This window comes from Syngnathus floridae, chromosome 12 (assembly GCF_059516105.1).
Source record: "Syngnathus floridae isolate MCC-2025c chromosome 12, RoL_Sflo_1.0, whole genome shotgun sequence".
In the NCBI taxonomy this organism is placed as follows: domain Eukaryota; kingdom Metazoa; phylum Chordata; class Actinopteri; order Syngnathiformes; family Syngnathidae; genus Syngnathus; species Syngnathus floridae.
Window position 1 is genome coordinate 4,406,322 of NC_142424.1, and position 24,409 is coordinate 4,430,730.

The 24,409-nt window shown below is 44.2% G+C and overlaps 1 protein-coding gene across 4 annotated transcripts in view; it reads right to left on the reverse strand.

Moving 5' to 3' along the window:
- LOC148389634 (uncharacterized) overlaps positions 1-24,409 on the reverse strand; it is a 191,283-nt gene that overhangs the window by 21,386 nt on the left and 145,488 nt on the right. For all 4 annotated transcript variants that reach the window (XM_088391123.1, XM_088391122.1, XM_088391125.1 and 1 more), the window contains 2 exons: positions 15,703-15,842; positions 14,517-14,581 (listed from right to left, as the gene is read on the reverse strand). The gene's annotated coding sequence lies outside the window, so the exon portion shown is untranslated. The remainder of the gene's footprint in view (positions 1-14,516; positions 14,582-15,702; positions 15,843-24,409) is intronic.

Below are 24,409 nucleotides of genomic sequence, written 5' to 3' on the forward strand. Positions count from 1 at the left end.
GCAGACACATTTCCTCCAGTGGTGAGTTAACTGCGCCTGTCTACACGCTTTCTGTGAAACCGTCAGCCTCGGTGGCTGCGAGGGAAATGCTTGACCTCAAGTATCATGAGCAAACCGCTCGCTCTGCGGGCCCGGCGGGCCTCGCTCGCTCCCACGGGGGACGCCGCGCATTAACGGGGGCGTGATGACACACGGAACATGGCCGCCGCCGCCGCAGCACAACCCCCACCGCCGATCGTCCTCCCCTCGGCGCCTTTCACCTTCTGTGCGGTCCCTCATTACAGGATCAGAGAGTGACTTCCTCTCTCGGCGCAATGTTCTCACATCCTGAGATCTGTTTATCGCGGAATCACTACACGCAGCTGTTTTGTGTTGGACACTGTGCGTGTGTCTGATTTGTGTACATGCACACTGTCCAGTCATTACAGATGGAAGTCCGTGGAAGAAAAGTTTCTTTTTTTCTATTCCACCGGTTCTCGAGGCGTTTTTTTACCGTCAAGCAAACAGAGGCTATTACACATCAAAATGAATCACGATAGATGGCTATCATGATTTTACGCACCTCCCTTGTGCTGACTTGGGTCAGGAAGAGGAGGGCAGTAATACAAACTAGTTGGTGTGGTATGGGAAACCGAGGTAGGGATATCCCAGAGGATCAGGAAAAAGAAACCGTTTGAGAGTGTCGCTTTCAATCACCAAGATGTGAGTATTAAGGAGGTTGAAACTGTCTAACACTATTAATAATACAATCATAGATACCCCCTGAAAAAAAAATCTGTATCCAAAATACACCACAACTCCCTTCACATCTTTGGACTGTTATTTAAGCTCACTGGGTCACTTATAGTAGTTGTGAAACTCTTCTTTGTTTTTTCCTATATCACGACTACACCAGTTTTTTTTAAAAAACAACAACGACATTGACCAGACAATGTGATTTTTTTTTTTTTTGTGGATTTAAATGTAGGTTTTCTCACTACAATTCATTTTCAGCGGGCTCACAAAAAAGGGGAAATTAAGCCTTGCTCCAAAAAAGTACTTAATACTTCATCCATCTCCAAAAAAGCAATGTTTGTGAAGCGTGACTTTCTGCAAGTCAGATTAGTGGACATTTTACATGCTTCCCTTCCAGGATTTCCTGCATTTGAGGGATTATTTGTCAACATCAAAGCAATCTTGCCTATTGATTTTGAGCGCTTTCCAAACCCAACGCGGCTGGCAATTATCACTTTGTTTTCGTTTTGCAGGCAAAATCTTTTTTTGGGTGGGGTTCAAACACGGAGCGCGAGGCTGAAAAAGTGCAGCGGGATCAACGCTGTAATTAGCCAGCCAAAATGGCTTCAACCTTTTTTTTTTTTTTCTCGATGAGGTCCTGTCTGTACTGGTTCAGCAACAGTCACTGTTTTAGCCATAATGGGAGGAAAATGTTCCCCCCTGATTATTTATTGCCTGTCAGGCATCCCCGCGTGATGGGGTCGGCTACACTGTACAGCTTCCTGTGACACGTAGTTACATCAGGCCAAAGTAGTAACTCACTTGAGGTGATACGCCAAAGCAGAAACCTTGTGCGTGAAAAATGAGGTGCAGTCTGGCACCGAGTTCGCATTGCGGCGGCGTAAGATCACAAGGAGATCATCTGCAGGCACAACTTGTCTGTTTTACTTTGAAAGGTCTTATTTAGAACAGAGCGCTGTCACGGAAATGCCGGTCGCCGCCCTTCATCATTTACCATCTGTGAAGCAAATAAGGGCGACGGGGCGCTTTATCACGTTGGGAGAACTTTGCTGACAGTGCAACAAGGAGATCCGGATTGTTCTCCTGGAGCGATATGGCCTCATGAAAAATGGGCCAACTGCTATTAACATTATTTGTCATTCTTACACCTACTCTAAAAAGCTATGTTAAGCTAACATCAATTTGTTTTTAAATATTTTGTTTATGCTCTGCTTTCACTTCAGGCGCCTTCTCAGCGCCTCACAAATCACCTCAGGCGATCGCTCGCCCGGTCAGAGGGCATCTTCTGGCGGCAGTGCCGGCTCCCTCAACTCCTCGAGTGGTTTGTTCCAGGTCGAGAGAGCCGGGCCGAAACGCACCAGCGCGCCTAAAACCAGAAGCAGGAAGTTCGATACAATAGAGGAGACCTTTGATCCACGACTCAGGAGAGGGGGGGGAGACTTCCCTTTACGACGTGTAAACTATTAACGTGAAAGTGACTCTGCCCATGGCACGTTGGTTACGGAGAATAATGGGCCTAAAATTAGCACACAATGGCAGGCAGACGGGCGACACTCGCACTCAGCCATGCGCAGGAAGGGAGCGACAGGTAATTGTGTTAGCAAGAGTGATTCGTTGAGGTCGGGCGGACGATCTTGTGCCGTGAAGAGAAAGAGAGCTGACAGGGAGCTTTGAAAACTTCAGCTGAGAAACATTACATGCTGCTGTTTTGGTTAGCAACAGACTTAAAAAAGAGGTAGGCCTTATTACGTAATCAATGAATGGACTAAAAATGATTACGGCCCTTTTTTTCCTTTTGAGGAAAAGGAAGGTATTTATTTGTTTTCAATGGATGGCATCCAGCGAGTAATCCATTTGACATGTAGTAGTAATACAATGTAGGCATAATAGTGTTTGAGATGATGTAGAAACATCCTTTCCTATTCAGAGGTTTAGCCTAAATGATTCTCTCCATATCGTGACATGTTGTATTTAAACGTCTTGTCACGTCAGGTTTGCCGACCGACCTGTCTTGCCAAAATCCCACATCAGAAGAGCCAGCAGCAGCACTTCGCCCCACTCTTAAAAAGAAAAACATACACACGCACACACATCCTGGCTATTTGGATGGAAAACATATTTCATTTCAACGTTTTACACGTTGGACTAAGAAAGGAAGGGCAAACGTGATCTGTTGGGTGTATTTTGTGTAGATTATAAAAGGGAAGGTTTCTTAAATTGTGTTTATTCTTGTGACATTGACGACATTAAGGACTCGCTGCGTGACCCTCCCAAATGGTGACAACAATAACACATTGTATTATGTGTTTAAAGAGCACTTGTGCCAGTGGAGTACACAATAGCTTCTGCTGGGGGCTCGTAAAATATACACGGCCGACTAATCAAGACAATAGCGAGTATCCATTGGCGGGTTGTTTATTTACTAGCAACACTACAACACTACACCTTTGAATTTTTTTTTTTAATATTGTGTTGTCTTCTTTACAGTTTTACACTCCAACAGTCAGACCAATGAACTAAAAGGGTGAATTGTTTCTCAACCCGAGCAAATAGTGGTTCACTATCATTTGAACGGGGGTGTGTAGACTTTCTCTGCACTGTACCAGGCCAAGTGCATGAGGCTATCTAATAAACATGTAAACACTGGGCGTCCTCCAGCTCATTAGGTGATTGCAGAGGCTGCTTGCTCTCCATAAATCAGCGCCCAGGTTATCAAGGCCTCTGATCTTAACTGTAGCGGGCGCCCAGCTGTCTACAGCCGCACCGACTGGGAACAGCAGACTCGGCGGACTCAGCTTCCACCCGCCTCTTCCACCGTTCTCACTTTGCAAATAAAAAAAGGGGCAGATATTCTCGTAAGCTGCCGCCGCCGCGTACGCATGCTAAGCGGTCATCAAAGCCAGCCAAACGCCGGCCGCCGCGACCTCGACGTCTCTTTTCTTGGCTGATGTCAGGTGAGCCGTCAGGTATTTGCGAGATTGGCGTGACGGCCGGCTTCCGCTACACGTGTAACATAGCGTGGCGCTGGTGTAAGAAAAAAAAAAAAAAAAAGGCAATGTTTTAATCACGGCCGTGAGAAAAAGCGCTCTCTCCGGGCAGAGCGAGCCGGAGCCAAAGATGAAAAGTCTGGAGAATTAAAAACGGCTGTGTCAGTTTGACTCGAGCCCCCTCTCATACCACCATAAAGGTTACTACATGCCAGGTTCAAGCGCAGTATCACCCCCCCGACCCCCCCCACCCCTTGCCTTTAATGTAAAACACACTCGGGCCGCATACTAGCCTGCCCACTAAATGTTACACCGCTGACTTTCCATGCACACACACGCCTCCATTTTTTTTCTGGATTTATTTCGGCTTGTGACGTGTGAGCTTCCTCGGCACGACACTGATTATTTCCTGCTGCATAACAATGTCCATTCAAAACAATACGAAAGAATATAAAGGTTACCGCTAATGATGCTAAAATAGATTGCAGGAAAAGTGAGCCTTGCAAATGAGATCATTTCCATACTTGATAAACAAATACAACTAAAAATGTGTGAGAATAATCTGATTATTTTTATCAAATACATCCAACAATAAAGACTGAACAATTAGACAAGGCCATTCCAAGAAATAAAATGTGTTTAGTAAAGTTGTTAAAGATTTGATTAGTTCAATTTGTTTTTGCAATGTATTGTTTTATGCACTTTAAAAAAAAAAGGAACGTTTTTTTTAGCATAGTGTAACATAAATATACATAAAATATAGCCACATGGAATATATGCTCGTAGCATGTTCACTCTAAGCTCATTGAATGATTTAAGAAAAATGTATTTAAGTTTAAAAAAAAAAAAAAAAGTCTAGATATTATGTTTACTCTCGTATATTAAAACCATCTATCGGATGTTGAAGCGGACGGAGTAGAGTAGTATTAGCGTTGACAATATTGCCAATGTTTATTGCATTCCTAATGTAACATGCTTGAGGGGTTTGTTCCAAATGAGTGCTGAGAGAGAATCAGGTGGAACGTGCAAGTGTTAGTGCTTCGGGAAGAGTGATGGAGCCCCCTTAGAGATTAAAATCTTTTTAAGAGCGACATTTTTTGGGCCCACTTGGGCCTGAAAGCCTCCCTTGATGGCTCAGGTTTCGGGGTAAGAAGTGCTGAATGAACCTTCATCTAAATGGAGCCCAGGAGACTTTGCCATTCAGGAACAGGTGGATGGGAAAACTGACCACTCACATTGATGGAAGGGCTTTCTGTGTGGAGTTTGATGCATTTTTGACTTTTTTTCGTATTTGGACTGCCAATTATTGTAACTGGATAGCAACTTTCAGGAAAAGTTGTTTTAGAGGAGAACAATATATTTGAAAGCATTTTTATTTGTCATATTCGTTAAAACTGTCAGTTTAACGTGACAGCAGTAAATTTTTTTAAATAAAAAAAACCCACATCTTTATTTCTAAGACACCACCGTGCCTGAGGAAAAACAACCAATTGCATTTATAGGTACACGCTTCTCCCTTAATATCGAAATAATTTATTGAACTGGATTGGGTTATATGGAAATGAAATACAGAATGTCTATATTGTCTTTGCTTGTGAGTTTCATACCCTGCAGCTGTCCAAAGACAAACAGCTGGTGTGACATCACTGAGGGGGCGTGGCTAAAAGTGCAACATGCGTGTAACTCGAACAACAAATGACAACGGCTATTCTGCTTAATGTGCGCCGTTTCACTACCTCCAATATAATGAGCCAAAAATAAAAATATCAAAAAGTGTACCGAGATTAAAAATAAAATCTTTTACTTAAGATGGACGTACTGAATAGGCCTCTTTGATTGAACACAAAGCTATTATTGTGTCGTATGAATGGCAACAGGTGGCCGTGCAGGTAATTACACCTTTGGCCATCTAAGAGAAAAGCATTTAATTGTTCTGCCTGTCACTATACATCACTGCCATAGATAGGTGAACAAAGACACATTATTTGTGGTAAAGAAACAATCATTTTCAGAGCAATTATGTGAAATGGGATCATTTCCCACCACACAGTGCATAGTTGTTGGGAAGCATCGCCTTAGATCAATGATGCCCAACACTGCCATTAACCTGTGCATCCACCTGTTTCCATTCATACAATGGGATGAGTCTTGTGAGGACATCACAGAGTTGCCATGGAGAAACTCTTAGAAGTCTCTCAAAGATTGAATTTGAAAGCATGACCGTCAATTTTTTTTAATAAATCCTTCAAAAGTCTAAAAAGCCTCAAATCTCTTTTTTGGTTGCCAAATTTGCTCCTTTTTTCTGTAGCTCATTGGGTTTTCATAACAAGAGCAATAATAATAATTTGTAAGTACATTCAGGGACAAATATTTCAGTAATATTTGTGACATTTTTGTTATGTGGTCCGCCTTGAGAGTTTTCTCATGTAAAATAAGCACCTAGAGAAAAGTTGGCTCTCACTGCCTTCATCGATGACATTAGCACATAGCGTCAAAAGACAAGCGAGACTTTTCCCTTCCGATCTGAGCACCCTGGAGATGGCCACGCCACGTTTTCCGGAAGCGTTCCCACCACCGATGTTGTCTCATCGCCTCTCCCGCCCGAGCGCAGATGTGAACCGGGCGGGAAATGAAGACTTTGACTGTAATCTGAGTGGCTAAAGTGTTGTCGAGAAGATGAGAGTCAGAGGAGTGGCTGATATTAACATCTATTGACAGGCCGGGCAGGTCTTTGCTACTCCTCACCTCTAATCAGCTTCTCCCTTTAATCAAGTGCGCTTCACAATCTCCCAACTACTGATGAACAGCACTATTGAGTTACTTGAGTCTCAGTTCACACAGCGAAGCCAAGCCACGCTCATCACCCCTCACCAAAGCGGCATTAGGAACATTCCTTCCCTACAGACACGGACAGAGCGTGTTGGTTCAGCAGGCGACGTGTAATGTGTGTAATTTGATGGGAGGCTGCAAAACAAGGAAGCGGGGAATATCCTGGCCACATCTTTAACCTATTGAGGCGGGGATGATGTCATGATTAGAAGAGGAAATTGGGATCCCTCCAAAACCTAAACACCCCAAGGCTGTTGAGCCAGCCGTCCAGACGGCTGCAGGGATCCGGGGATGGGAGGGGAGGAAAAGTGTGGGAGTGAGGAGAAAATAAGAAAAAAAAAGAAGCGAGCGAGAGAGAAGCCGGGATCAAAGCGTAGCCGCACTCCGTCGACGAGGAGGAGCACACTCCTGGGATGAGTGCCTGCGCCGAGATATATACCATGAAACTCATCCAGCCTCTTCACCCGGGCCGTCCTGTCAAATATGCCGCCCTATTTATGGTATCTCTTTGACGGATTCATCGTCTCCCATGTGCGTGCACGAAACACGGGCACGCGCGCACACACGCGGCTCACGCAGGAACTGTTAAACGCATCAGGCCGCGACGCTCCTGGCGGATTCCTTCGAGATACACAAGGAGGTGATGAGGTGAAGGAGATGCAGCGCAGAGACGTGGAGGGAGGGGGGGGGAAGAAAGAGAGGAATTGTGCTCGGACGGGATGCCCTCTCATGCCCCCGCCGACGCTCACGCACGGATCGCATGATCACGTGTGAAATCCGACCACAAGGCGCTCTGTTGAGCTCTACGGGGGGAACAACTGATGGGCTGTGAGGGCGAGGGGGTGTTTTGTTGGTTCTTAGCAACACTAAATCTCCCTCACACAGTCGTCAGTGGCGCTATTATCTCACCCTCCTTCCCGTGTCCGAGGACTCAGCTGAGTCTTGCTGGACGGGGGCCAAGGTAGGCACAAGGGACTCTGCAAACTCAAACTCCTCAGGCCCGACTTTCTCGCCAGTTGTCCGGTTATTCTTGTGGGCTGCTACTGTGCACTTGGCTGCCGTAGGACTGGAATTCCCCCATTGCGCCACGAATAAAAGGCTTTCTCTATTCTATAGGTCAGTATTTGCTAACCTTTACTGAGCCAATGCAGCCATTTTCAAAAACTCTCACGGCACAACACCAAACAAAATGTCACAAAAGTATCAACTAGTAATTGACGCGACTTTACTATTCCGTCTTCCAACTGGCCAGTTTACAGAAAGCTACGCACAGATTCCCGATTAACAAAGTGACATAATAGGCTCGTGCGCTCAATTCGTGCTCAAGCATGTGCACTTTTGACCTGGGTGGAAAAAGGGCCGTTGAGCCTGCTGTCCATTTTTGTACCTCTTAAATAAATAAATAAATAAATATAGAAAAAATAATAATAATAAATAAAATAAATAACCTCTCTTTTGATCTTTACTAATCAAAGAAGTTATTTCTAACATGCACCAAAATTGCAGCCCATGTGTCAATTTACAAAATACTTCACAAGCCCAAAAATATTTGACCTGGATTGACGACTGATCCAGTAATACTTTACAGTAATACAATAAAGGTTAAAAGAAATAATCTGAGAAATGCAAAATTTTTTTGTCACCTACAACTCAAAATAAGACCGGCTCAGCTGGCTGGTGGAAGAGAGCGACAAGCACAATTAGCATAATGTTGATTTGCAAAAATGTCTTTACTTGAAACCCATCCATGACGCAAAAAAAAAAAAAGGTGACTGCTGTCCTGTGCTTGATGATCGATTGATTTCTTCGTTCAAACCTTGTTGACCCTAAAAGCGGCAAAAACAAATCCTAGTAAAAAATATTCTCCAAACATGGCAGCAAACTGCGTGCTATTAACTAGCAGTCGCATGGGAGGACAAGAAGGTGAATGGGCTTCCTGTTTTGCTTCCCTGTCACTCAGAGTTAATCAGGTTTATTTTTGTGTGAGAGCAGAAGGGCCTGCCACCGCCGTTGCTGTGCACTTTACATTACAAGTCAACCAAAGTCATCACGCGGCGCTTGTTGCCGACACAATTTTGTGCTTATGGGGAAAATGGGGGCCTCTGTTCTTTGTTCGCTTCCTGGTATTATTGTAGCCATGGCAACCCTGCCGCAATCACGTCCTAAAGTGAGGAAAGGCTGGTGTTCGCAATATCCGCGGTTACATAACTGGCCATGTCTCTGGAAAACAGTCGAGAGCAATTTCAAGTCAAACGAGTCCAACGCCGAGCTCCATCCTTTCAAGTCGCGTGTTGTTCCAAATAAAGTCGCACGATTTGATGTGCAAAAAAAAAAAAAAAAAGCCCCGGCGATATTTACACTTTTCATCGAGCCGTGTAAAGCAAACACCTCATCACAAATCGCAGGCCGGATGATCGATGACTCGGATCCTGGCTTTGTTTGGATGTGTTGAAACGAGCTGAGCCTCGCTCCCTCGGGGCGAAGACACTGAGGGAATCACTTAAAGAGCTTTAAAGACTCACTCGACCCCGCCTCTGCACATACAAGTTGACTGCGCCTTGTGGCCCGCGGCACCGTGAACTATGATCTTGCCTCCCGACTTAAGCAAACAAGCCATAATTCTTCATCGATACGACATTCGACAAGCTGAGCAAGGAAGCTCAGGCAGATGAGTGCCTCGCGATATGTCGAGTACTTCCTACAACTTCTTAAAGTTGTGCTAATAACTCGAGATTTAGTTCAAATGTTTATATTTCACGAAACAATGTAAACGTGGCTCCCACTTAAACGAATACACAAAATATAGCGTATTCAATTAAAAAAAAAATCTACTGTGATGTTATTGTTCAGGTCTAGGTCAAACTATTAAAAACCCAAATTGTATTCTTTGGACTTGACTTTGCAGATTTTCATTTGACTGTACAGCGCAAGACTAGAAAAGGGCACTCTTAGCGTAGCATAAGAGCGATGGGCTGCGGTCGGTCCGGTACTCTCTCGAGTCCGGTGGTGTAAATTCCAAATGCGAGCCAGCCATGATTGCAATCTTTCATAGGCAGCTTGTATGGCATCCAAGCAATGTGGAGCTCTCTGGCACCACAACAGCAAATTAAATGTGCCTCTTTTCCACTGATATTAGTCACAGCCTACTGATGTAATGTTTCCCCCCGGAGCCTGATTTGGTCCTCCCTCTATGATTATGGCGGCACACTTGAGGAGGATATCCAAGACTTATAACGCCGCAATCATCGGAGGCCACCTGATCTCTTTCGGAAGCACTTAAACGACCCGCACTCGCTGGCATCCTGAGTTTGCTTAGGCCCTAATTTCCCTCCCACTCACTCACGTGTGTGTGTTTACTTGTGCCATCTTAGGTACATATGTTAGCATGTACGCGTACGCCCGCACTTAGGCTGTCACGGCCTCACCGAAAGTCGGCTGATTGCTCTGATGTGAGTGCAAAAATGTGTCGGCCGCGGGGTGACCCTTGTCCTTTTTTTTTTTTTTTCCCCCCCCAGCTTGGACAATTTCACCTGAGCCCTTGCACCAGTTACCGGTGGCGCTGGTGGGAATAATGGGGCCTGGCACAGCTCTGGAAGCTATTTGCCATCAGCGTACACTGATTGGAGCGGCCCGGTGGAGGGAGAGCGCAGAGGTTGCCGGTTGAGGCTGAAATTAGCGGAGGGCACCGGGGGCCTCTGGTCGGGTGTCAAGCCTGATTAGGTGGATGGCGGCCTCGCCGACACGCCGCGAAGAGCGCCTACCCCGAAAAACATGTGCGTGAACAGTCCCAGGCATGTGTGCGCGGGACACGGTGCCAAGGACTTCAATGAGAAGCAATCTGTAAAGAATAACTTCAACTTTTGAAAGTGTTCCACTGACAAGGATTGGCTCCGAGTTAAAGGAGACCGACGAAAACCAAGGACAGAATTCCTTCATTTTCCATAAATCGCCGTTTCAGATCACTGCGGCTCTGCTTGGCTGAAGCGCCGCCTTCCACCCCCTTGCGAAATGGATGGAACGTGTCGCAAAAGCACCTTTTTGTTAGCAAATCCTAGAAAAGCTTTTTACGAAAGCAAAAAAAAAAACGTGACGAGGCTGCCAAATGGAATCTCACTCCTGACGCGTGAAGGGAGTGCGCTTCAACGGTTTGCCCATCAAGTTCCCGCCTGATATCACGCTTGTCGCGATTTCATGACACATTAAAGCCATTTCAGCGACGATGTCACCCGCCCCCCCCTTCGCCACTTTCCATCCTTCCTTTGCTTCCTTCCAGCTAGCGAGGCCCTTCTCAATGTCTGTTATTAAATGCTAGTTGGGTAAAGTTGGTTGAATTCTGTGTCGCTTGGCTGGGTGACGAAACCCGAATGCCGATGATGGAAGTTATTAAAAGGCTCATAAAGTCTCAAGGCCACATGAGTCGAGCAGTCCTAGAGGCTGTTTTGCTAGCACGCATTTGTAACCACGCTAACTAACGCTATCATGATATCACCATGTAGCATTACTACAAAGTGGATTGTTGAGATGCGTCCAAACGACCTGATTTACGAGTCTCTCGGGATAAAAGTCATCATTCGGCTCGTTTTATGCTTTGACTAGCAAGAAAAAAAAAGATCTCAACTCACAGTTAGGCAGATAGTTAACAATTCTTAAACGAGAACCCGAATTCAGTTTCAATTTACTGTCAAACTAAATATAATACAAATACATTTACGTGTGTGTATAAAACAACCACACAGCTTAGCATTAGAAAAGTCTGTTTAGCTTAATGCTAACAGAAAATGCCAAACACTATTGATGGGCTAATAATGAGTAGCATGATCAGTACTCGAGTATTAAAGCCCTTTGAATATTTGAACATGGCAACAACAAATGCAGACAGGCAGTAGGACAATATTCACAGGCATATAGTCTTTATCCTCTGTGAAGAACAACTAACATTGTTTTTGCTTACTAAGAGACCATCTCTACGAATTTCTGTACATCTGCTTGCCTCAGTTGGCCAAAATGCGCTCACCAGAAGAAGCAGCAATTCTTTAATTATATCATAATGATATGTTTACATTTTATACATATTTAGCTTGGATTATTTGCTTAATATGTCATTGAAAAAGTATTCCTGTTCAACAAATACAAAAAAAAATCCCCCAAAATCCAAGCTCCAAATGTCAGTGGAACTTAAGGAGCTTCTCGTCTAGAAGTCAAAAGGGAGCTTTTCAGAAAAAAAGAAAATGTGACCCAGCCGCCACATACAATATCACTCCTGACACACTAGCGGAGTGCGCGTCCAGCCGTTAAGCCATCAGAAGCCTGCCTGATTACACTTGTGGCGATTACGGCGCACATTACTGCCATTTTTGCTCAGACGCCAATCAAATATGAATGGCTTTCCTCTGAGAGGGGCGCCTGCTCAGGGTAATGGCTTCCTCTGGAAAGAATTTTGGAGGTGAAAAGTTATTTTAAGGGGGACGTTTGGGCTGAAAGATGAGAGTTGATGGAGGGGTGAAGATGACCCACTAATGTGGTGGGGGGGTTCTTGGGTAGTAATAGGATAATATAATATAACCAAACAGGAATTTGGCTATAATCCACATCGTGTATATAGGAAGAAAAATGTAATAATCATAGATAAATACATTTTTCAGCATCACGAGATTTGGACAAGATTTGTTTTCTTAGCAATTTGAAGTTGTCAAAAACAGGCAGTAAATCTTGGCAAGAGGGGACACAAAGGCCAACAAAGAGGCGTCCCATCACATGCTGATTCGTCACTGTCACACTGATGCAGGAAATCTTACATTTTGCACGGACAGCTGGCAAGTCAGGCGATAATCCGTTTGCGTCCGCACACAGTTGGATTTTTCTCGCCCTTTCCATCCAAAACTAAAATAACAAAACGGCCTTTGAATGCATCAACAGATTTTTTTTCGACCCCTTTTTTCCGCCTTGACAAAAAGCTTACATTCATCTTGTGGAAATACCTGAAGACATGCCATAAACTCTTAGCGAGGTGAGCAGAGAGAAACATTCCATCCCCCCCAACAGATAAACGCCAAAACAGCCCCTGGTGTCAAAATGTCTTACGAGCCATCATAAACAATTTTTCAGGGTCTGAGTCAGGCGTTCAACAGTCAAATTGTTTGTGACCAGCTGTCAAACCAACAGCACAACCATGCCAAGGAATCGGAAAAGTGCACTGAAAAACAATTTTTTAAAACCTGTCAGCAAGAATATTTGACTCCATATTTGTCCATATGTTTTGTTTTTGCCTGGACACTGTTGTAAATCTATTATATTCGAATGGGGTTGTCTTAATTTTATTTTTATTATCATTTTTTCACTATTTCTCAATTTTTTTTAATGTCTTTTGCTGTTTTTATGGGAAAAAGAAAAAAACATGCAGTTAGTCTTGGTGAGTGCTATTCTAGTTCTTCTTTGCTTGACTCTTCAAGCTAGCACGTCACCCCGATAATTCCCTACCCTCATGACGCCTAGGCTTTTAATTCTTCTTCCGCCCTCCGTATCTTCCATGGGGACGGCCGTTTAAGGAGGTGTTAATGTGGACTACTCTATTCCAGATAAACTGCACGTGTCCACGCTCTGTAATTCTCGTAGCGGACTTAGCATGTCATTTAAGCGCGATAATTCGGAGCATGTCGAGTATTCCGCCAATTGACACAGTGATCGGTTCTAATTAGAAAAAGCTTTTTTTGAACCAAAGTGTTTGTTTATGACACGAGCCCGACCGTGACGATTCGTGTTTTCAAATTACCATTAGCACGTCGCTTGTCTATCTCCTGCTTAGCCGCGCGGCGGTCGGGCTGCTATTTTGAGCTGCTCTATGGCAAACGCTGAGCCCTCAAATCCAGAAGGGTCTGCGGATGGCGCCACTAGTAGCCAGTCAGTCTCACCCCCCGCCTCCGAGCTCCCCAGCCAGCAGCACTCAGAGCCAAGGTCCAGGAATTAGCGCCAGCACCCGTCCAGACAACAGATCAATGGGCCCGGTCCTGTATTGATAGGGCCACTTGGGCTCCAGAAGTGGCTGCTAATCCCTGCAGTTTATCAGCCACGCTGGCTGCCTGGACCCGTTGTCTGCTACACACTTACACTTGTGGACACGTACACGCTTTCTTGTAAACATCAGGACTTCTATTCACGTTAGCTCCGACAAGCACTCATGATAGAGGTCGCCCGCCTCTCTCATCGCGTTGCCCTTTTCCCGCAAGCGTGGCGTCAACTGCATTACGCCGGGTGTTAGGGCTGCGGCTATAGAGTTGCCTTGTTGGAGTTCACCTCAGCTGGGTGGCTGTAACTGTATCTAGTGTCCTGCATGTTAAAGGGGGGGAGGAGGGGGGGAGGGAGGGGGGGGGGGGGGCGCGGAGGCACGCTGGCTGGTAGACAGAAAGTCTGACCGGAGTGTGGCCCATTGATTCTAATGGGCATTTTTAGGGGGCCTAATGATGGGAATCTATTCACGCCTCACTTGTCACGCCTTATTAAGGCGAAGCAACAATGAGTCCATTCACACTGGCTCCAGTTACCTCACTCAAACCTCCGTTTGGAGGCGGCTTTTGCTCATTTTGACCACGCACGCATCAAAAGGCTGGAGGCCAAAGGAATCTGGGTTGGGTTTCACTCAAACAATGTCATGTTTCTTAATATTGTTATGCTCTGTTCGCTGAAATTTGGCACCTCTTTCATCAAATGAATGTGTAGCAAAACGATTGCTTGTTTCTATCCAACTTTGGGGATTCAGGCTTGCGTTTGAGCTGTGCCGTCAGTGCGTTTCAAGTTGTAATATCAACAATCGCCACTAGATGGCAGACATGTCTTTGTTGAGCCCGACAACATGAGTAGGCCTCATAATTTTTGGGAAGGATATGCAGGATAAATATATCGCCTCAATAATATAAACATTTTGAGTACAGTTGTGAGGAAAAAAAATACAAAATAATTTCTTGCACTTACTGTTGGTGTCTTGTTCATCGGTTTTGTCCCATCCTTGAATGGTCATTTTTATAGAGCCTTTTGCACTGCAAAAAAAAAGTACGTGGTTATTTTTTAATTGTCTGTGACCATTTCTCATAGTTTTTAGCAGTTTCAAAACCAAATGAGAAGCGCAAAGACTTATGGGCAAATGAGGCTGGCAGGTGTCATAAACCATATAAACAAAGGCCAACAACCCAAGCTACAAAACCTGTACAAACAAGTCATTATCACCTGGCAGACCAACAAAAAATGTGTCAGCAAACAATGGAGCTGACTGATGAGTTGACGAGGGATTTGGCCCTGGGTGAGAGGTGGGCGGAGTCAGGTCAACCAATAGAACAAATCAGCAAATCTATACATTATACCCTAGAACCTGCATTATACTGAATCCTGGGGGTCAAGTATTATTTTAGAGCAATGCAAAGTTTAAAATGTTATTCCAAATATGGTTCGTGAATACTTTTGGAAAAACATTGTACACTGTATACAGTATAGTATATATATGTACCATACAGTATACAGAACAGTATAGATAGTTGGATAGCTAGCGAGCTAGCCAACAAGCTCACTAACTAGCTCGCAAGCTAGCTATTTAAACTAGCGAGCAGGATTAATGGCTGGATAGATAGATGGATAGATAGTGCTTACTATGTAAAGATGAACCAATTTATGAATCTTTATTAGAAAATAAAAATCTAGAGTAGTACTATAAACATTTTAGAAGCCTGTCAATGGCAATTTGGCCTTTATTGGCGTGACACGAGTCCACGAAAGCACAGTAGCCCCATCTGATGCTTGAACCTGCATTAGTCGTGTGTGTGTTCCAATCTTTGCCAAGGTCATGTAGAGTGGCTTCCTGTAAGACCGGGCCATATATCAGGTGTGCGACGACGCCCGCAGATAAACGGCGCGCGCCACCTTGCACTCCGGCCCCCCATTTACGCGCGTGTCTGTGTACACATGCTTTTAGCCAGCCACTTAACAGGCGGGATTAAGTCGGCATGGAGATAATTGCCGGGTGAATGCAGACGGCGGGCCGCTGTGTGCCACTCAAAAGATCCACAGACACCTTTTGTCAACCTTTACCTTTTGTCTCTGTGCAGAAGGGAGAGGGGCGAGATGAGGTAAGCAAAAGAACGTCGTTAGGGGGCGGGTTGGACATTACCTTTGCTGTTTGTTCGTTGTGACATGAATGCTGTCTAAAGAAGAGGAGTGTCTGTAAATATTGATCTCCCGACTCCGGCCGCATGAAGCACTCTCGTCTCTCAGACGGATTCACCCTGGAGCTCTGTGCTTTTGTTCAGCCTGTTTGACATGGAGACAACAGTTCACATTTGAAAAGACCAGCAGGGATATGCGCCTTTCATTACAAAACAAAGATGGCATATGGACACAGACAAAAAAAAAAAAAAAAAATCAGAACACATTTAGAAGATACCGCAATGCCACTTTTTGAGTGTTTTTGTTTCAGTGCAATAACAGTCAATACATTTTATTGTATACTAATACTTAATAAATCCAATGGCAGAGAGATATTTGTACTTCCTGACTTCCCAACAATGTGCTTTAGTGTTTATTTAAAACACATCCCTTATTCAATGGCATGGGCGAGTAGTTTAATGATGGCTCCAGGGCCTTCGTGCCGTGCACCATAATCTCTTACTGGCAGTCAGTCATTTTTTCTCCTTTCACTCTTTCCTCATCCTGGCCCTGAAGGAGGTAAGGGGGTGAAGTCACGGTCAGGAGTCGTGGATGAAGGCCAAACGTTGCGCTCTTCGCGCACCCATCACAAGATCTGCCTTTTTTCAGCCCTTCCGCTGCCGAGTCAGAAGACAGACAGCAGGAAGGTGCGTCGCCGCAAACATGGCGCTCTGCTTACAGCGCCCGCTGACGTGCCACGCCGCTCCGTCACGTGCCGCGCCGTGTCACATTTCACATTCGGCGACTCGTTTTCGACTGCGTGTGTGCAAACAGAAGCCCAAACACCAGTTGGATGAGTCCGGCCATAAAAGTGTCTAAATTATTTACACGGCGTGTTAAAATATGCATGCAGGCTGGCAGTTCAACAAAAGGATATTTTGAAGAGCCTCTTCAGACAGAGTGGTTTCGTGTGATTTGAATAGAACTGTCCAGACTATCATATTCTACAATTGTAGTTCTATGAACTCCATTCTCTGGAGCTTACATAAGCAAGGAACCCTATTTATTTAAAAAGCGAAATTTAAAAAAGAAAAAAAAAAACTTCTTTCTCACATTTGTCAATAGCACAAATTGTTAAACTGTACTATATATATATATATATATATATATATATATATATATATATATATATATATATATATATATATATATATATATATATATATATATATATATAATTATATAATTATATAAATATAAAAAATATTATATATATATTTATAAACACAATTTTGATTGCCGTGATTAAATAAATTTGATCGTCAACAATGTTTACATTTCATATGAGGGCTCTGCTGCGTGTCTAAAAAAAACAAAAACAGTTTCTCATCAAGTAGTCAGCCAACCACCAGGGGGCGAGATGCATGGATAAGGTTTCATTAGGGAGGTTTCAAGAAGAAGCGAGTGCACCCTGCTGACCATCATGGCAAAAGAAGAAAGTACAGCAGAAATTGGAGATGAGGAGCATCATGATGAAGAGCTTCAGCCTTTAAAGGGATCAAATATACATTGTCTGGATTTATTTTGGATTCATAGCGAGTGATGTCTAAAAACATTGGTGTCAAAAATAACTCATTATGGGTCCAAAAAAGCCCAATTTTTTTCCTTTTAAATTGTTTTTCTTTTTAGATGCCCCTGCGCAAGCTCAATTGATGCAGCAGTGTGATGATACAGTTTTACTGTCTGCCTAAAACTCTTTGTATTCAAGACCACTGTATTAGCATAGTTAATTTCTTTTTCCACTTGCGAGTTCAAACGTCATGTCTTGATGCACACACAAAAATGCTTTAGCTACGCTTATGGCGAAAGGGGTCCATTTTTAGCTCCTAAGCTCAGTCTCAGTCAGCTCAGTCTTTGATGTGACACACAAAAACATCAGCACCACGCGGTGAGCGCATTCGCAGCTGTCTCAGCAAAGATCGCGGTGCCACGTCTGGGCGGCCAACGGAACTTGACATCCCATCCTTGCATTTTTTTTTTCTTCCTCCCTCCTGACAGCCTCTGCTTCGTGTCACTCCATCGCCATCCCCGCCTGATTTCATAACCCATCGGACGGCACGGCGCGTCACGGGTCTTTTGGCATGTTGCGGCGCTGATCGACATTTCGTGGCAGCTACCTGACGCCCTAACCTGGCAGCGTACCTCCATCACTGTCACAAGCTCACATTCCAGTTTTTCCAGGGCCCATCGCAAGCATGATTAATAGCTATGCCTTAAGATTCAAAAGCCCCTTCCGACTAAGTAACTCAAGTAACTAAGTAGCCACTGTATTGTGTGTGTATATTAGAGATGTACCAATAAAAGCTTCTTAAGTCTGTTTTCTGTTCTTTTTAATAAAAGTATTGTAAAATGTGTCTCATCTCAAGCTAGATGCTAATTGTTGATAACGGCTGTCTGGCCATTAAGCCCGAGGGTTTCAAAGGCCGTAAATCGTCTTTGTATTTTGTTGTTATTTGACAATCGGGGTCATCTCGACGGCTGACCCCTCTGTTGTCGGGGGGGCACGCTTGAGCAGTAAATATCCATAGTGAAGGTGTGCCGCCTCAATCCAGCGGCAGACGCTCAACAGGCCGCTGGTGACAGATAAGTGGCGAGACGAGCCCTGACAGGTCACAGCTTCTAACGCGACGTGACACCTAATAAGTGCTGCTTTTTCGACCGCAACACGTGCGCACGTAGCAACACAGCGCGGGGAAGAAAGGCAGGAGGCGGGCAGGGAAAGCGCAGCAAAAACACCACTGGTGGGAAGTAACAAAGTGCAACCATGTTGTTACTTCCCACCACTGGTGCTTTGAAAGGATAAAAAGGAAGATTTGGAGAAAATGTGTTGTCTTGCGCCAACCCACAAACCACCGGATTCTCTGTCTCATCTAAAAAAAAAAAAAAGCCGGAATAGAGATCAGTTATTACCATTTGTGAAATTGGCATTTTTTTGGCTTCTGCTTTGACAGCATAAAAAGCAAACGCTAGCTAGCTCCTAGCAAAACGTTAACTACATAGACAAGTTGGTTTTGTTCACTGCTAAGCCAAGTCCATTTTCTGCCTCTGGAAAACACTTCAGCTAGCCACAAGCCAGCAGATTGTTTTTAGGTGGCTGTAAATAGTTTCCATCATTTTGTCTTGGTCCCATTCAAAGAGGCACTGACAGATCATTTCTATTACGTCTGACGCCACTCCTTTGAGTCTGTGTTTACACGTCTTCGTGTAAGAGTCGAAAAGTGGGAATAACAGCGAGGCAGCGAGGATCATGTTAAAAAGAGGCGGATTAAGGCTTTTGTTTATGCGGACTTTTGAGTCATCGCCATTGATTTCCCGAGGTGCGCTTGAGTCCAGAGCGAGCGGAGGTTAGCGGCTGGTCATGTCTTCTACAGCGCTTCACATGATTTGGCGCGTGTGAATGGTGTTGTTTGTTGGGACGCCAGGGGAAAGGGCCCTTTGTCAAATATGGGAAAATTTGGAGAAGAGGGCACCAATTTAATTCCACTGATGCAAGAGGAAGATTTGTGGTCAAAGCCTGCTTGTGTGTGAATCAGCAGCAAATACTTTGTCTAATGTGGGAGGAATTAGACGTGTTGTTTTGGAATGTATTTTAAGGTGAAATTATGTTTCGTGGTCGGCATTCTTCTTTTCCGTCAGGCCTCTCGGGAATTTCTTACGAAATGTGATGAGCGGCACAAAACAGGAATGATGGAAAGAAATTGATTTCTGCTTGAGCATTGAAGAATGAAATTATGATGCACAAATAGATCCATTTGCAAGGTCTATGTAGTTCTGTTATAAAATAGTTTTTTTAAAATTATGAACACTGATGTAGAGTGCTATTTTTTTTATTTTGAAATTTTTGGTCAGTGGCTAGAACATATTAACGGCATTTCAATTCTTCACAAATATTTCAACTTACAAGCACAGTCATGATTGAAATGCAAGTTGCAAATCAAAGCATCATTACTTTTTTGTTTGGGCATGAAAGTGTTTTTTCACGTTCATTTGAGGAAAAAAAAAAAAGAGGTTGAACGTGACTTGAAAATCCATTCAGAGCTGGGGCCTGTCTCAATTGTACACCCTGGATTGGTCGCCAGTCAATCACTCACATTCACACCAAAGAACAATTTTTGCAGGTTTCAAACAACTAAATTCCCACCACACGCATAACACAGCTTAACCTTACTGATCCCTCGCTAACTACGTCGCTAGCGCCTCATAAAACCCAAAGGCCGGCCATAACGGGCAATTTCTTTGAACGCATCTTTCTTTTATCGCCTTTGCCATATGAGCTCAATTTTTGAAGGTATTGGCAGCCAAAGAGACGTTTTGCGCGGACGGGGAATGCATCCTTTAAAGCGTGTAGCTGTCAGGCCGACTTAGCCACCAGCGTCTCAGACGTAGCCCAGGGGGAAGTGTGCTTTCTGGGCCAGTGGAGCCCGTTGATGTTCCGGGCTCCTATGTTACCATGTACGCATCCCGACAGCGTTGTCGTGCGTCGCTGTAAAGTGACTGAATACATTTCAACACGCCAATCCGGCCGGGAGAGGCAGCTGTGATTTAAAATTTGATGGAGCCCAGAGCAACAGATTGGCTCCTGCCGTTCTCGGGGTGTGTCCATGTGTGTGTGTGTGTGTGAGAGCGAGAGTGAGAGGGGTTACAGTGGCTTTGCTGTGTTGATCATTTTGTGGTTCTTTAACTCCCATGTTGTAAAAGGCACACAAAGCCTTTAGATCTTTGCTGCTGGAAATTCAAAACTTTAAGCCCCAGTGGCAATTCAATGCAGCTCAGTAAAATACAAATATTATCTTGTACTATTTTTCCCCCCCTCATCTATTTATTTAGATGGCTGCAAACACCATGAGGGATCAAAACGTATGCAAGGGATTGGAAAAAAAAAGTCGGCGTAAACGGATGTCTCGTTTTTGCTTTAAGCGGTGGTTCTCAAAACACAGAGCACCACCTCAAAAAAAAAAGGACTGTCATAATAACTATCATTAAAATGCAAAAAGTGTTCATGTACAAAACACTTCTGGATGTACTCAAATACTTCCTGAACATTATCTAAATGCTCCTAGATGTACTCAAACAACCCTGAAAAATATTTTTAAATCTGCAGAAATACAAAAATTTAAAATGGTTTAAATATTACACCAGTACTGTATCATGGCAACGGATATTTTGACTTTATATTCTTTACTGATTTGATTTCTCGAGCACGTTTTCAAAATCTGTATGAAAAACCAGATGTGGTCCAACAAAAATAAAAGCATTCACAAAATCAGCGTCAAAAATATATTTTGGGACAGGACACAAAATGTATCTGATGTGGCCTAGTGATAATCTGGAAGTTGTGTTTCCACCATGTGACCCAACCCTGGCTTCCCACTTGTGTTGAAAGCATCATTTACACTGTGTTTAGTGGTTGTGGTTACTTTCTCTAAACGCTTCCTTGGAAGTGTGACATCACTCGCCTTTGGTGCGCCGACATTATGGAAAAAGTCGGAATCGTGCAACATGAAACGCGCTGGGACAGCGGCGAGATGCTCGCGGCGGGTCCGAGCGTGCTCGTTGCCGAACAGGTGTCAGGCATCATATATGCCAGACAGATTAAAACAAGTTTGCGAGGGATTATCAGCAAAAACGGAGATTTGCAGATTACACACATAGAACGGGAAATTCACACTTTAATCCTACCGAGGGGGATGTAATGACTATCTTGCAAGAATTTTTTATTTTTTATATTCCGAGTCGACCAACTACAGTTACATAGAAAATCCATTTATTTATTGGGGCTACTTGGAAAATCCTTGGCATTTAAAACACAATTGTTATGTTACATGTTGCTGAAAAAAAAATGGAAATCCAATTCAATCTGTGACCGCACTAGTAATTTCAAACTATGGTAAATCATCGTCGCACGATGCCTCTACTCATCATAGCTGGCAAATTGCATCAATACACACTTGATCTGTAATTTTCCATTTAACTAATCGGCCTTGTCTATTTATGAACGCCATGCCTTTATTGAGGGCACGCAGTCCGAAAAGGTCAATATCAACATATTACTGAGCTGTGAGCGAGCCGCAGAAAGTCACAATGAGACGGAATCGGCCAGTCAGCAGCACCTGCTACTGTTTGCGTGGGACCCAACACACACGGACAGGCACAAATGCAGATGAATAAATACACAAGGACACTGGCACGTACACACTGGTGCCGCCCCCCCCCACCACCCCCACCGGCTTAATCTAATCAAGTGCGATGGCTAGCTCGATTAATAAAGCCAGCTATTGACTTCTAATTGGCGCCGCTCTGCTCTGCTAATTTCCTGGGACGAAGTTACACTAATGCAGTTTGCCTGATGGACTACTTATAGTTCTCTCCCAAGAGAGCCGGCCGGGGCCTTTGAGACGGATAGATGGCAAGGTTGAAGAGGAGGTGGGAGGGGGGGAAGGAGGATGTTAAAGTTTGATAAAGATCACAGGCTGTTGTTTCAGTACAGAGCATTTTCTAATCAGTGGCCCGTTGGAAATGTCATCCAGGCCGGTGTAGCTTTACCACGCCATGACACAGGAAAAGGGGAAGGGAGGGGGGGGGGTGAGGACGGAGAGTGGCGGAGGGACAGCTCGAGCTGCCGCCTTTCACCAGTGCAGTGTAACACTAGCCACCTGTGCACACACTAATGAATTCCCCGCAAACCACTCGGAGCTCCAAGTGAGTACATACTCGGGGGCCCGGCACACTTTTGCGGGCCCTGATCGCATTAGTTCTGGTGAGCTGACCGCAAATATCTGACCACATGTATAAAACAGATTAAGAAGTAAGAAAACAAAAAAAAAAACATGGCTGAGATATTTTTTTTTTATGATCTAAACTGAAACCCAGACATGAAAGGGGAATTTTTTTGTAACACACACACACACATACTGTGCTGCCATATTTCTTCCGTCAAAACAAATGTAAAACCTTCAAGGTGCAAAATCCTGTTCACCTTTGGCACACCGCACCAACCCAAAAAAGTTTTCCTATCTAAGTCATATCAATCAACGCTTTATTAACAGTTCTTAAAGTTGTTTTGAATTAAAGTGCGGAAAGAAATTCAAGTCCAGAACTGCCATCACTTGCTTCCTCCTCTGCAATAATCCCCACCAATCCTCAATCAACACACACACAATCATAATTCTGTTTTCTCATGAGGGATATCTCGATCAAGACACGCCAACAGATTATCTTGTGAATTTAGCACTATCTGCGTCTCATTCCGCTCTTAATCTTCCATATTTGCAATCTCAGTCTTGTCCGTAATTCTTCTGGTGGCGCGCTAACAATCCCACAGTGACACATCCTGTAATCCCGGGTTGACACGGATTCTGGAGGTCGAGGCACCTGTTCCGCCACAACGTTGGCTTTGCCTTGGACTACTTTGCAGATTAGCATGTGAGACGTAAACAAATTATGTTGACAGCATTTCTATCGTCCGATTCTGGCGAGAATTCGATTGCATGACTGCTCCAAAATATTTTTTAGCAGACTAACGAAAGTCCACAAATCAGTCATTCCGTCATTAAAATCTTTCTTATTGCTTCTTTTGACCTGGATTGTGGCAAGTTTTCTTGATCCAGTGTTAAGATCACGTATTAGGGAAGGGATTGGCGTGTTTTAATGCCCCCAGATTACCAGTAATCTCCTCAGATTATTAAAGAAAGGGAGTATCCAGGCGTTGAGCCAATTCAGAGTCCCCATCTTGACATCTACCCAAATTAAAATAATGATGCACGGAATTCGAAATAAGTGACGCGCTTAGCACGTTCTCATGGCCGTTTCCTGTTTTCTACTCCATTTCGGACATGCAAATAGAATTTGCTGAGAGCTTTTAAGCACACCCACTATTATTGAATATTGAGCATAGGAAATGGTAAATCCAATTAAGCTTTGAATATAAAATTTGATTTATCCAGATTTTATTCCAATTACACAAGCAGATTTTGTTCTCCATAAAAGCTATCTTAAAGTGGATCAACGGTGGAAGGATATCGAGATTTATTAAAATAAACCGAAATATGTTAAGGTCCATGTGTATTTTTTTTTTTGGGGGGGGGGGGGAGAAAATCCTCGTCGATCCCTTTGAAAGTGTTTTATTCTGATTGAGCTCACATGACGGCTTGATTGAATCTCTGAAAAAGACACAACGGTAGTCAAAAAAGATAAATCAATTTCTCAGCTTCCCGTCTCTGCAAGCTCAGTCCAATTTGAGAAAACACATGACAGCGAGGCCGAGAAAAGATCCCGCTTGCTTGGTCTTGCTCGCACTAACACACGGGCAACCTTGTGGAGCGAGATCACACACGCAAACATAGGTCAACGGAGGCTGGCTCTCCTTGAACGTGGTCCAAGCACACACTCATTCAATTAGCCGGGACCGCCAGGGCGACGTCAAAGCGGCCCTGCAAACAATGGACATGGGGGGATTCATAAACGCGGCAGGGAGGAAATATGAGCTAATGTCACTATTCCAATTAAAGCAACATTTGTTGCCCCGTGACACCTAAATGTGACTCTCGCCAGCTGCTGCTGCCCGCCGCACAATAGAAGGTGTGCGAGGGTTAGGCTGCCTTGTATTGTCGGGCCGGCGATTGTGTGAAAGGTCGAGGCCCGCGTCTCAAGCTCTCTCTCGGGGAAAATCGGCT